This window comes from Ctenopharyngodon idella, chromosome 18, assembly GCF_019924925.1.
Source record: "Ctenopharyngodon idella isolate HZGC_01 chromosome 18, HZGC01, whole genome shotgun sequence".
Taxonomy (NCBI): Eukaryota; Metazoa; Chordata; class Actinopteri; order Cypriniformes; family Xenocyprididae; genus Ctenopharyngodon; species Ctenopharyngodon idella.
In genome coordinates this window covers 34,423,212-34,436,837 of record NC_067237.1, presented here as the reverse complement: position 1 = coordinate 34,436,837, position 13,626 = coordinate 34,423,212, and positions in this window count along the sequence as shown.

Genomic DNA, 13,626 nt, shown 5'->3' with positions numbered 1-13,626 from the left:
CATCTGAGGGCTTCACACATTCAACAGAGGTTTTCTGCTTTGCCCTACATGGCTTGAGATTTGTCTGGATTCCCTGGAATCTTTCCACAATATTACGTATGCTAGATGCTGAAATACCCTTTTTTTTTTTTTTTTTTTTTGCAATCTTACATTGAAAAATGTCATTTTTGAAATGTTTGACAATTCTCTCATGCTATTTACCACAAAGTGGTGAGCCATGACCAATCATTACTTGCAAAGACTGAGATGCTCCTTTTATGCCCAAACGCAATACCCTCACCTATTACCAATTCACCTGCTAATTGTGGACTGTTTGAAAACAGTTTAACTCAGATATTCTGTAATATTTTCATTTTTATTTTGCCTTTTTTTTTTTTTTTTTTTTTTTTTGAGTGTTGCATCCATCAAAATCAAAATTTATATTTATGAAATACAATTAATTTGGTCAGTGGAAACATTGAAAGTCACACTTGTGGAGTTCCCAGTCACAAATGACCAGCCTACAAAAAAAAAAAAACAGTGTATGAATCCTTTCTTATGCTATATTATCACCAAATATTGGTGTTACGCCTACTAGGTGTATGTGTTTTGTTTTCTCTCTGTGTGTTTCTGTTGCAGGAGTCTGCCCTCCATTGGTTCATCCATTTGCAGTTGTTCCAGCCAATTGCTGTCTGCCTTGTGATTAGCCTGCTCCTATTGGTTTATCCATTTTGCAGTTGTTCCAGCCAATTGCTGTCTGCCTTGTGTGATTAGCCAATCACACACAGAGACTTGAGATTACCAAAGCTTATAAAAAACCCAAGATGGCCTGCGCAAAAGGCCATGTCCAAGTTAAACTTATAATAGTTGTACAGTGCTCTGTTTGAGTATTGCATCTGCTGAGTAGGCGGAGTTTAATTGGAAGTCTCGCGAGTTCGGCAAAAATGACGCAAGATCAGATACACGCCAATGGAGGAAAAAGAAGAAATGTGGTGCATGATATTATTGTAAATAAACATGTCGAGGTGGATTAAGGTCATCCAGTTATAGATCGACCATAGAGCACTCAGATCGTAAGCAGTTTGGCATTTTCAAATGTGATGGGCAGCCGATGTATGATCGCTCCGGAGATTGGTGGAATTGTATGGTGAATACCATCGCGTGTGTCATTGCAGACTGTAAGTGTTTATTTCATTATTCAGCTTAATAATCATTGTCTTGATATGCTGTTAGATACATCAATAAGAAATGTATTCAGTTGTAAAAGATAAGCTGCTATATTATGCATTTATCACAAGTTTGTGATGTCTAATGTGTTCACTTACGTGAAACGATAATAATGCAGCACTTTGTTGTACAAATCATATCGGAAAGCTAATTGAGTTTTATTCGTAGATCCACTTTTATCCAGCTGACCGTGCTCTGCGCATATCACACACACCCATCACGCACACTGAACACCACAGCACACGAAGCTACAGGCCTCACTGTTAATATCACATCATATTAAGCCTCTCAGGACCAGATAAGGATACATACTGACATGTAACCACCTGTTTGAGTTCCAATGTGATGGCATCGCGTGTGAGGATCGACGTTTGAGGATATCTGCGCCCTCCTTGCATTAAGTGGACTTTTCTGGAACACTTGGGTCTTGCAAAGACTGAGTACTCCTATTTCCACCACTTCATTGCCTGATCTCAACATTATAATTGTATCTTTTGAGTTAAAGCACGATTATATAGTTTGGTTATTTTGCGTAGGCCAACGCGGTTTTATTTGAGACATATTTACATTTTGTTAACATTGTGAGCAAATAATTCATTCTTTCATTTGACCATTCAATGCATTCGGTGAATCTGATCCAAGACTCTGGCATCTTTAATCCTCTCCTAGTCCTTGGACATTAATTGAGTGAATAATACTCTAAGGTGATTTAGAACCGTATAGTAATCAGTGCATACTACAGTCTTTAATACGTGGCCGATACACTAAAGACACTTTTGTACTGCTTGTGGTTTTTGTTGTCAAGCCTTTCAGTTTTTTTTTCTTTGCTTTATTTTTGAATTGGGAACATGTTTACTTTTTATCTTTACTTTTCTTTTCTTTTTTCTTATGTCTATTCTCTTAATATTTAATATTTGTATATTAAAAAAAAAAAAAAATTCCTTGCTACGAACACTTTGCTGGTGAAACTGGGATTTGACACGGCAGTTGCGTACTGTTGCACTCATGTTGATTTGATTGCTTCTACTATTCTCATTTGTAAGTCGCTTTGGATAAAAGCATCTGCTAAATGACTAAATGTAAATCAACAACATGTATGTTAGACCCTATTCCAACTAAGCTACTAAAAGAGATGCTTCCAGAGGTCATAGATCCTCTTCTTAATATCGTTAATTCATCTTTGTTATTAGGATACGTACTGAAAACTTTTAAGCTTGCAATTATTAAACCTCTTGTTAAAAACCTGCAAATTGAGCCTACAGAATTAGTTAATTACAGGCCAATCTCGAATCTACCAGTTCTGTCAAAAATACTAGAAAAGGCAGTATCCTCACAACTATGCTCCTTTTTAGAAATAAATGGTATCTGTGAGGATTTCCAGTCAGGATTTAGACCGTACCATAGTACTGAGATGGCTCTCATTAGAGTTACAAATGATTTTGCTCTTATCATCGGATCGTGGCTGTATTTTTTTTCTTTTAGTGTTACTGGATCTTAGTGCTGCATTTGACACTATCGACCATAACATTCTTTTGACTCAAATTATGTTGGCATTAGTGGAATTGCATTGGCATGGTTCAAATCATACTTATCTGACCGTTGTCAGTTTGTAGTAGTAAACGAAGATATGTCATATCGGTCACAAGTTCAGTATGGAGTACCGCAAGGCTGCTGTTCACTTTGTACCTGCTACCCTTGGGGAGATATCATTAGGAAACATTAGTTTTGGCATTAGTTTTCACTGTTATGCTGATGATACTCAACTTTATATTTCTTTGTGCCCTGATGAATCTTACCAATTTACGAAATTAACGGAATGCATAGCTGATATAAGAAATTGGATGACTAACAATTTCCTATTACTTAATTCTGAAAAAACAGAGATTCTAATTATTGGACCAAAAACCTCTGCACTGTCATGGTCACCAGCCCAGTCACTATCTACACTACATTTACCAGCATTCCTCCTGTTTCACACCTGCACTCAGTCAGCAATTACCACACACACTCATCAATCACCCGCACCTGCAACCTGCTCGTTACCACTCATCAGCACTCCCTTCTTAAGCAGTCACCATCCTCACCACAGTTGTCTGGTCTTGTCTATGTGTACCACTATGTCCTAACGAACATTACAGACCCGTTACCTGCTTCTCACCTGTGTACCTACCTGCCTCCAAGAATCCTGTCTTCAGTCATCTGCTCCTTGTCCTCTGTGTATCCCGTCCTGCCTGTCCATGTTCACCTGCCAAAGAATATTCAAGTTACTCTCCAAGTCATCCATAGACTCTCTCGAACTGCATTATTCACCACTGCTGCATCCAGATCCTGTTGTTTAATCCAACCTGTTTAAAACTGTTTATATCCTACTTATCTGTCTGCTGCCTTATGTTTCGTGACAGAAGACCAGACCTTTAAAACTAATATGGGCATTCTCCTCACCCCGGTCAAACCCGCTGACCGTCTGCTCACCATTTTCCAAGATGGCCGCTCGATTGAGGACTATGTTGAGGAGTTCCTTGAACTTTCTCAGCTGGTGATCTGGAACGATGACACCCTGAAGGCCGTCTTTTGGTGTGGGCTAGATGACCCTCTTTACCAGCTGGTTCCAGTGGCAGCTACCACACGCTCCCTGGTTCAGTACATTGAGTATGTGAATATGTGTAGGTTGATGAAGACAACACCACCACTCAACCACAGTCCCCCTTGTCCATTCCAGAGTCTAGGTCCAAGATGGCCACTAGTCAAGAATGTCATCTTAAGATTGCCGCTGCTCCAAAATCTCTTTCCATCATGGCCGCCGCCATTCCAGAGTCTCGTTCCAAGATGGCCACCGCCCTTCCAGAATCTCTTCCTGTCATGGCCGCCGCCATTCCTAATTCTCGTCCTGCAATGGCCGCCACCACGGCTGAGCCCTACGTCAAGATGGCCGCCGCCACGCCTGAGCCCTTGGTCAAGATGGCTGCCACCACGTCTATGAATCCAACTCCCTTCCACGTCCCGAGTCCAGAGGCGACTCCCTTCCTCGTCCCGAGTCCAGAGGCGACTCCCTTCCTCGTCCCGAGTCCAGAGATGGATCTAGCCCATGAGCCCGCTCCTATCCGTTCCTGACCTTAGTGGCTGAGCCTGGGGTCCAGGCCAAGGCCACGGAGGCTGCATCAACATGGCCCCTTGAACTGCCGGCGCCGCCATGGCTTCCTGTTCTAGCAGTACCGTCCTGGAGGCAACCTGCCCCCATAACCATTGTTACCAGCCAAGACTCCAGGACGCCTGCCCTTCCCAGTTGGACTCCTTTTGCTGCGAGGACGCGCCTTCCAGGAGGGAGGAGTACTGTCACGGTCACCAGCCCAGTCACTATCTACACTACATTTCCCAGCATCCCTCCTGTTCCACACCTGCACTCAGTCAGCCATTACCACACACACTCCTCAATCACCCGCACCTGCAAAACCTTGTCACCACTCACCAGCACTCCCTTCTTAAGCAGTCACCATCCTCAACACAGTTGTCTGGTCTTGTCTATGTGTATCACCACGTCCTGATGAACACTACAGACCCGTTACCTGCTACTCACCTGTTTACCTACCTGCCTCCAGTCATCTGTCTTCTGTCGTCTGCTCCTCGTCCTCCGTGTGTCCCATCCAGTCTGTTCGTGTTCACCTGCCAAAGAATATTCACTGCCTAAGTTACACTCCAGCTAAGTCATCCATAGACTCTCTCGAACTGCATTACTCACCATTGCTGCATCCAGATCCTGTTGTTTACTCCAACCTGTTTAATAAACTCTGTTTATATTCTACTTGCCTGTCTGCTGCCTTCTGTTCCGTGACACGGATGTAATAACTTAGAATACTGTCTAACACTTGATGGATGTTCTGTCAAGTCTTTGTCATCAGTTAGGAATCTGGATGCGTTCTTTTATACCAATCTTTAATTTGGAAGCCATGTTTCTAGCATCTGGCATTCTAGCTTCTTCCATCTTAAAAATATATCTAAATTACGACATATGCTCTCAATGACAAATGCAGGACAGTTAGTTCATGCGTTCATAAACTGATTATTGTAATGCTAGATTATTGTAATGCTCTACTCGGTGGTTGCCCTGCACACCTAATAAACAAACTCCAGCTGGTCCAAAACGCAGCAGCTAGAGTTCTTACTAGAACCAGGAAGTATGACCATATTAGCCTGGTTCTGTCAACACTGTACTGGCTCCCTATTAAACATTGTATACATTTTAAATCTTGCCAATTACTTACACAGCACTAAATGGTTTAGCTCCCCAGTACTTGAGTGAGCTCTTGTACTCGCTACATCATAAGAATGGCGTCTACACTAATATTAGTCTCTCTCTGTTGTAGGAACCTTTTTCCTCGTCGAAGCAGAGACCAGGAGACGTTGGGATATCTTTCAAGCAGAAGTTACTCTTTATTGAGAAACGCTCTGTGTCGCTGTAGTCATCCAAGTCCAACTAAGGCAGTGTACATTGTAGTTTATATACATTCAAGGGGGAGGGATACATACAGTAGAGGTGGAGACAATCTAAACAAAGCATGCAAATGCAGTGCAGAAATCAGCCCGTTCCCAGCATTTCCCCAGCCCTGATCTAATCAGCATAACAGTGTCATTCAAATGCATAGGTGCTAATCCAATCAGTCTGACAGTATCGCCCATACCTTCACATTATCATAGAGACAAAGGCAGAGCTGTCTTGAGCTTGTCATGCCAAATTGTCAGGAAGTGCATAAAGACACCTGGGCTGCCTGACTTGATTTTCTTAGAAAGTCATCCTTTTTACCTCAATGTTAAATACAATGTACTTCACCTTAGTATTTCATATGATGTTATGTCAGGACGTAGGATCAGCAGATCTTAAACAGATTCTTAAATTTGTAATCCTACACTGTTTATCCCGAGGTTTACCATAGTCTGTCAGATCCAGGCCATATCCAGATGAGACGAAGGACCTGCGCCTAGACACAAGGACAACGCAGCCCTGAAGTGTCAACTAAACTATACCCTGCAAAGGTCTTCTTCTCTTTCCTTTCCCTGTGTATAGATAAAACATTATCAAAATGATTCCAGTTCACATGTTTCCGTGGAAACGGCTAATAATTCTGTATTATGCGGGCCAGACAAGTAATTTGGCAGTGTCACTTTATAAAAAAGACTAAGTGTCTGTGCACATACATATGCAAATGCGCAAGAACACAAGAAAAATCTTCTGTTTCAGTTAAAAAGATGTCATTTAAGTGGCAATAATTTAAGTTAATAATTAACCCGAGCACCGGTGGTGTGAGGACCCTATTGGAATTGCTCCGTTTATTAGGGCCCGAACACCGGTGGTGCAAGGACCATTTTGGAATTGCTCTGTTTATTATGGCCTAATCCCTGAAACGGCAAAGGCCCTATTGTTTCTGTTAGGATTATTATTATTATTAGGGCCCAAGCCCTAAAAGACTTGGTGTTGCAAGGACCCTATTGGAATTGCTCCTATTATTATTATTATTATTATTATTACTATTATTATTACTATTATTAGGGCTCAAGCCCAGATGGTGTGAGGACCCTATTGTAATTGCTCGATCAGTTATTCTTCTTCTCTGAAATGAATCGCATTTTTGAAGGCCTAAACATGCTCGGAAACTCATGAAACTTTGCATGCACGTCAGAAGTGGTGAAAATTTACGTCTGATATGGGTTTCAGAACTAGGTGTGGCAAAATGGCTCAATAGCTCCACCTACAAAATTTCAATTAAGTGCCCTTCGCACTACGTTTAACGTACAAGTATGAAATTCGGTAGACACATGTAACAAACCAGTACCTACAAAAAAAGTCCCTGGGAGCAAAATCTGAAAACCCAAAAGGAAGTGAGATATTTAGAATTTTCTCTGCAAAATCTTTGCAGTTTTTACCATTTGCAGATGTTGTACTTTAACAAACTCCTCCCAGAGATTTTATCAGATAAACATCATATTTGGTCAGTCTAATCTAAAGGCCTTTGTGGCATTAAATTGCAAAGATCTTTAGTTTTTGCTGAAGGGCGTGTTTGTGGCGGCCTGATAGAATTTGATGTTTCGCCATGAAAACGGAAGTTGTTGTACCTCAGGCATACAAGGTCCTATCTGCCCCAAACTTCACACGTTTCATAACAGTCCTGGCCTGAAGACATCTGCATGGTAGTCTTTAGTTGTAGTCAAAGCGCCACCTGGCAGCAGGAAGTGTGGCACATCAAAATGACTTTGCCATATTTCTACTACATTTGCCCACTTAAATGCATGTGTCGCCCACTGTTCACTGTTTTCCTAAGGCCACCAGCTGGCGGTGGCCCCATGTGCAAAGGTCCTTTTTGTGTTTTGTGTTTGTGTGTTGCATTTCACAGGTAGTTTAAGATTGGATATATAGTTTTTTAAAAATGTACTGCAAGGGAATTACAGTCATTTTTTTAAATTAATTTCAATTATTTTTTATTTATTTATTTTTTTAGTTATTACAATTAAGAAAATATGTAAGTCTGGAATTAGGCTACTTTTACACTGTTGCTGTGGGTTGTTTGTAGCCTATAGTCCGCAGGTTGAAATTGTCTTTACTTCAGCAATATTTCTCCCGCCTGCCCCTTGTGTTTGGGTGAGTTTTGGCTGTGATTTCGCTACTTTTGATTAGCAATTGGACAGGTTTGTTGTGCAGACCTGGCAACCCTAGCCTTCGGTTCAGCCTTCGTGCACTTTGAAGGCCCCTTCGAGCACAAGGCCTGGCAGGTAGAACTAAAACTAGTGAAGTGTTCATCCAAGTCAATATTAGGAAGATAGCTTTCTAATAATTCGCAAATGTTTTTATACTTCTGAGAGAAATTAATAATAGAGGTAGAGTTTAGTGCCCAAGGCCATTGCACTGGACTGTGAGATGGTATTGATCGAGAAACCAGAGGGACAGTTAAAATAATTGGCTTGTGGTCAGAAAAGTTCACAGATTGTTGTATCAGAGACAGATATTCCGTACGTTAAAACCAAATCTTGTGTGTGGCCCTGTACATGAGAAGGGCCATTCACCCATTGAGAAAGATCAAAGGATTCCATCAAATTTTAAAATTCCTTTGGCAGAGAGTTTGTAATAAATTCACTTAAAAGTTCAACAAACTCATCAATAAAATCCACTGTAGATTTTAGAGAATGATAAATAAGTGCCACCACAGCCAAATTTTCAGCAGTTAGTTGAAATAAGTGTAATTCAAAGCTTTTAAATGCATTGGTGGATAGTAACTGACAAGAAAGTGCCATCCTGGACAGTACCTGCTCATAAGTCTATTGTGACTGTTGACAAAGTTGGCGAAGATTATTAGGGATCACTCCTCTGCGCCACAGCCGATGCGAAACATAAAAGGAAGGTCGGCAACCGCTCATCAGACATCTTCCATGGACATATGGTTCAAGTAAACGGCAAGAAATAGAACCTTGTAAATGCTTTATTTTCCAAACCTTTCTCAAAGTCCTTTGGGCAGTGTTCTGAACTCGTAGAGTCAAAACTTGGTGTGAATTGGTTGAGGTATCACCCAGATGTCCATTTCTTTGTCAGTGGATGAGATTACATTGGCTATTATTCCAGGTGCAGTTTCCACTGTGTGTGCACAGTTCCCTGGATGAAAACGGAGATGTATAGGACATGTTCATTGCAGTATGTTCATTTCTGTCCATTTTGGTGGTTTCAAGCCAATGTGTGTATAGAGATTGTCTTTTTCTTGGGGCCTTTTTTTGTCTTTGCTGTGCTCTAGCCAGGAACTGGTTTGGTGGCCCTGGTGGCCTTGGCTGTTCGCACTTTGGCCTCAGACTGTCAGAGTTCTGTCACTTCTGTTCTAGTGTATTCTTGGTGTTGTGACAGGGCTCTGACACTCCCATATTCTCTTGTCTTTGTTTCTTGCCTCATGCTTTTTTGTCATGCTTGTGTTTATGTTTGGTGTGAGCACATGGCTTGTCTTGTGTTTCCTTGTGCCATGTGTTCACCTGTCTATTGTCTGGACCCTGCCCATCATGTTATCTGTTCATTGGTTAATTTGCCCCACCTGTTCCACATCGTTACCTGCCTTGTTTGTTCCCTACTTATTCTCCTTGTGTTTGCAGTCCTGTGCTGGTTCGTTGTCGTACTTTGGATGTTCCCCTGTGCGTTTCCTCACTCAAGCCTAGTCAAGTCAAGTCAAGTCAAGTCTTGCTGTTTGTTATGTGTTCCCACTTGGGGTAGTTTTGGTTTGTGTTTTGTTTTACTTCTTAATAAAAGCCCATCATCTGCACCTTTGAGTCCTCACTCTTTCCATCCAACCACAGACCATGACAGAACGAACCAGCCATTAAGAGGACTCAGCAGAGATGGGTATCTTCCTCTTCCCATCTCCTAATTTCAGGGGCATAGAGGATGATAGAGCCAACATGGGAACTCAGCAGAGAAGGGACTCACACCATCTGCAAAGCTACACTCCCTGCAACTCCATCTACCAGCGCATGCTCCAGGTAACTGCACTAAGATCCCTCCATCAGCGGGGGACTGTCCTGAAGGAGTCTGCCCAGAAGTTCAGGAGTGTAGCTGAGGGGCTGGAGTATAACGACTCTGCTCTCAAGGACCTTTTTAATAATGCTCTTGATGAGCTCATATGCAGATGGAGAATGTTCGGCAAGGAACATCTTTTGAGGAGTGGGTGGATTTCCTTGTTGAGCCCGCTGCCGGCCCGGAGGCCTTCCCAGAGCCCGCCGCCTGCCCGGAGGCCTTCCCAGAGCCCTCCGCCTGCCCCGAGGCCTTCCCAGAGCCCGCCGCCTGCCCCGAGGCCTTCCCACAGCCCTCCGCCTGCCCAGAGGCCTTCCCAGAGCCCGCCGCCTGCCCGGAGACCTTCCCAGAGCCCACCGCCAGCCCGGAGGCCCAGAAGTCTGCTCCATTCCAGGAGTGTTTTGACTGTTCAGCGGTGACCAAGGAGGTCAGCCCTGAACTTCCTGTTTGCCTCAACGTGACGACTGAGGTCATTTCTGAACTCTGTGTTCACCTTGACATGACAGCAGAGGTTGCACATGAACTTCCTGTTTGCTTCGACGTGACGACTGAGGTCATTTCTGAACTCTGTGTTCACCTTGACATGACAGCAGAGGTTGCACATGAACTTCCTGTTTGCTTCGACATGATCTCAGAGGTTGTTTCTGAACTGTCTGCGATGCTGTGGTGGTGGTCTGCTTCGCCATGGGGGTCTTTGAGCTCGTCTGCGCTGCTGTGGTGGTCGTCTGCTCCGTCATGGGGGTCTTCGTGTCTGTCTGCGCTGCTGTGGTGGTCATCTGCTTTGTCGTGGGGGTCTTCAAGCACGTCTGCACTGCTGTGGTGGTTGTCTGCTCCACCGTGGCCACACGATTGACCTGCGCTACCCTGGTCACCTGACCAGTCTGTTTTAGGCTTTATGCTATCACCAAAAAATCTGAACCAGATGCAGCTCGCATATAGGCATCACCAAAAAAGAATTTTTCTCCGATCTTATTGCCTTCCTGAGTTATCCCATGTCAAAAAAAAAAAAAAAAAAATGAAAAATTATAAAAAAATATATATATATTTTTTGTCTTATCAGCAGTTTCTCAGCATGAAAATGTCCAAATTTAATGTAATTTATATTTTCTAAAAATTTAAAAAGTGTTCTATCAAATGATACCTACATTTTGACTCTCCTTGCTACAGTTTTGGAGTTATGAATCTTTACTTTTGTGTATGTCGCTCAGAAAAAAAAACTCTAAAAAAGCCTTCAGGTCTTAAAGGGTTAATAGAAATGGAGAAGATTTGCTCCATTGTGTGTCCATTTTGTGTCCTTTGTGGCTTGAAGCCACATGGCAAAACCGGTAAGTCTGAGAGTCTGTGTACATTCACACTTTGGTCTCAGGACTGAGAGACTTGGGTGAACAGTGGTGCAAATGGTGATGAAATCAGTCTATTATCGATGGCATGCTAATATCATCATTCCTCCCCTGCAAAAATGGTAAGGGTGAGAGAGAACCCCCTACGTGGGGGTTACTATATATTAATGTTACCCCTTTTTCTCCTCAAGAGGTACTGTTGTTTTAAATCAATCCAAAAGTTATCTGTTTGTTACTCACAGGAATCTGATCCAATTGAAATTAAACTTTCCACACACAGCATAGGAAAGGGGTTGACATCTTGCCTGCTGTCCACTACAACTCTTTAAAACGAGAGGAGGCCTAACTACACTCTCGCATAGGAAATTGTGCAGGGAGGCGCAGAGAGAGCCTTCAACCTACAACATGATTACCTAGCGGAGTTCAGGCGAGCAGAGGCCTCTAAGAGGAGGCCTGACGACGCTCGCAGTAGATGGCCAAGCTCTGGGAGCGGAGACCTCAACATGACGACTCTCTAAAGTAAGAGGAGGCCTAACTACGCCCCACGCATAGGATACCGTGCAAGGCTCACGGGGAGCCTACAACCTGTCACATCATGACCTAGCGGAGCTCTGACGAGCGGATGCCTCAATGAAGATAACTCTCTGTAACGTCCTTCAGCAGGTCAGCCTGGTAAGCCTGCAACAGCCATCTGACCCTCTGCTGCATATGCTCTGCCATTCAAGTGTGATGTAAGATGCAAATGCTAGCTTGGCAGAGACGGCGTCTTCAATGCAGATGCTTTGCCTATTGAAAAATAGCTTGCGAGCGTCTGTTCAACCGGCGGCATTGACACATAACCATATTACTGCACCCCCTCCACATGAGCATAATTTGCCTGTGAACGGTGGATGTGAGCAGAATCTTGGCTTTCCCCAAGATTTCCGCACCTCAGTGTGAAGATCTGGGAGAAAGGGAAGACTCGTACGAGCTGGGCGGTTATGTCGTGACAGGAAGCGTTCATCAGGGTGGTTGCGATGGAGCTTGTGCCTCTCGTGCTTCCACGGCAGATCTAATCTTTCATTAGTGTAAGACATAATGTCCAACAGCTCATCCTATGCAGGGTAGGTGGGCTGCGAGTGCTCAGAGACATCCTCGATCTCAACAGCCTCTGCCTGCTCTTCTTGGCTTGAGGCGAGTAGTGCACTCACTGCCGGATCAGATGATGTGAGAGATTCATACTTCTTTCAAAATCGTCAACGAGCTCCTCCTGCGGACCCCATGAGTGCAGTTTCCAGTTAGTTTCACCACCCCATAGAAGTATTTATGAAGGGAGTTCTAGATCGTATATGTCTGTTACTTCGTTACACTTAGCAGTGACAAGAAACAAACTGAATCTGTTATGGATTGAATCAATCAGTCAGCATCAAGACTTTTATTAAATTATTCCCATTTTCCTCCGCTGCTCCCGTTTTAAACGAGCCTGCCCAGCACCAGTATTGGGCTGCCCGGCTGCATTTGGAGGCTTATGGGGCTTGCACACCCACTTTCCCTTACAACAGTGCTGTGACTGTGGCAGAGTGCTCGAAGCCTCTCCCAATGACTGACGAGCAGGCACCGCCGGATCCTGCAACTCTCTCTCCTGAGATGCTGATGCAGCACCAGCCCCATGTGCCTGGCCAGGGGATCCGCAGAGCTTCAAATAGCCGTCACCCGGCGATCCATGACCGCTGTAGCCGCCCCCAAGTTCTCATTTACGCTTACCTGAGCTTCCAGGGCCTCTCTCAGACTAGAAACTTCTCGACTCAGCTGTTCCACTCTGCTGAGTAGTGCCGAGGCACATTTTTTCTGTAATTAATCACAATTACAGAAAAAATGTGCAATTAAAAAATAAATAAATAAAAAAAATAGCTTGCAGAGGGCATGTACAACACAAAGAAAAACCACCTCCGATCTGCCATTATTTAAAATTGAATTTATACCACACATGCCACACATATCGGGATTTATTAAAGGGGGGGTATCACACACAGTTTCTGCCAATCTCATGTTAATCTTGAGTACCTACAGAGTAGTAGTGCATCCTTCATATCTCTAAAAAGTCTTTAGTTTTATCATATTTATCAAAGATACATACGCTGTACCGAGTACGCGTGTCCTGTGAGCGGAGCTAAAGACGCGCAGCTTTTGTGTAGCGATCGTCTGCAAGCTATCAATGTTCAGCTAAACAGATGTATTTAAACACACAATACACAATCGCATTATCCCTTGATAACTTTTGAATCGCTATAATGAATATAGTATATAGTGAATGATGAATAATGAATTTATGAATTCACTACGTTTGTATTGTTTACATTATATGCACTTAGGCGCCTATTGCCAACAAAACAGACATTTGAAGCAGTTTTACTAACCACCTGTGGTTCTGACTCATGACCAGGATCATTATTGCTGTGACCGCTCCATCTTTCAGTTTCAAATGGTCAAATCTTCCAACTCGTGTTTTGAAACTTTGGCCATGTTTAGCATGAGAATCCAACTCTTTAACAGTGTAAATATGTCAGAATA